This window comes from Phytophthora infestans, genomic scaffold (assembly GCF_000142945.1).
Source record: "Phytophthora infestans T30-4 supercont1.4101 genomic scaffold, whole genome shotgun sequence".
Taxonomy (NCBI): domain Eukaryota; phylum Oomycota; class Peronosporomycetes; order Peronosporales; family Peronosporaceae; genus Phytophthora; species Phytophthora infestans.
Window position 1 is genome coordinate 1 of NW_003304579.1, and position 1,532 is coordinate 1,532.

The following is a 1,532-nucleotide window of genomic DNA, read 5'->3' on the forward strand; positions in this document are numbered from 1 at the left end:
TAGAATTAAATGGTGAAGTAGTTCAAAAAGCTGATTCTCATATAGGTTTATTACATAGAGGTACTGAAAAATTAATAGAATATAAAAATTATTTACAAGCTTTACCTTATTTCGATAGATTAGATTATGTTTCAATGATGTGTCAAGAACATGCTTATGTTTTAGCTATTGAAAAATTATTAAATTGCGATATCCCTTTAAGTATTTTGCGCTGAAGCGATGTGGAATTGCTGACGAGTGTGTGCTTTCGGGATAGTGACCTGACTGTGTGTGCTTGGATGCGAGGAAGCGTTTGCTGACGTTGCGAGGTGCTACATCAACGCTCTGTCGGTGCCGGTGCGAAGGTGTGCTGCGGTTGGTTGTATAGTGTTTCGTGCAGTTTTCGGATTGTGTGTCATTATGCGATACCTTCTGTGGTGCGTTTTGCGCTGGATTTTTCCGGTGGAAAGTTTCAATTTCGGGTAGAACCGTTTTTGATCTGGGGCTAGTTATGCGGCGTGCGGAGGGGACTACAACCCAAAGTATGCTGCGTCGTGCTCTATTATTCGCTTCTTGATCTACCTATTTTTAGGTGGAACTGTTGAAGTGAGGATCATATTTTTGTCTTTCTGTGCAAAAAGATTCTCGGCTATTAATGGCGGCTTTGAGAAAAGCTGCGAGTGGCCTAGCGACTGTTTCGGCGGTTGCGGGGCTGTTTGCGGCTGGCCTCTGTGTTGTTGTTTTGTGCTGGGGGCGACTTGTCGTCTTCTTTAGTATGGAGGATATAAACCTGGTTGATCCTGCCAGTAGTCATACGCTTGTCTCAAAGATTAAGCCATGCATGTCTAAGTATAAACAATTTTGTACTGTGAAACTGCGAATGGCTCATTATATCAGTTATAGTCTACTCGATAGTACCTTACTACTTGGATACCCGTAGTAATTCTAGAGCTAATACATGCATCAATACCCAGCTGCTTGTCGGGCGAATAGCATTTATTAGATTGAAACCAATGCAGTCTTCGGGCTGGTATTGTGTTGAGTCATAATAACTGTGCGGATCGCGCTTTTGCGCGATAAATCGATTGAGTTTCTGCCCTATCAGCTTTGGATGGGAGGATATGGGCCTACCATGGCATTAACGGTAACGGGGAAATAGGGTTTGATTCCGGAGAGAGAGCCTTAGAAACGGCTACCACATCCAAGGAAGGCAGCAGGGCGAAAATTACCCAATCCTGACACAGGGAGGTAGTGACAATAAATAACAAATGCTCTGGCTCTTCGAGTCGGGCAATTGGAATGAGAACAATTTAAATCCCTTAACGAGGATCAATTGGGAGGGCAAGTCTGGTGCCAGCAGCCGCGGTAATCCAGGCTCCAATAGCGTATATTAAAGTTGTTGCAGTTAAAAAGCTCGAAGTGGATTTCTGTTTTGGGATGCCCGGCCCGCTCCCTCTGGAAGGGTGTACTTATGGATATTCGAGGCATTTTTTGTGAGGCTGCCTTTCTGCACATAAATTGGAGGGTGGGGGGGTTTGCATCCGGTTACTGGG

General features: G+C 44.4%; 1 non-coding gene across 1 annotated transcript; it reads left to right on the forward strand.

Annotated features, from left to right (window-relative positions):
• Positions 1 to 767: 767 nt before the first annotated feature.
• On the forward strand, positions 768 to 1,490 carry PITG_33582 (the record flags this gene model as incomplete). The annotated part of the gene is made up of 1 exon (XR_009934973.1): positions 768 to 1,490. It is a non-coding gene; the product is annotated as an 18S ribosomal RNA (ribosomal RNA).
• Between the last annotated feature and the right edge of the window lie 42 nt (positions 1,491 to 1,532).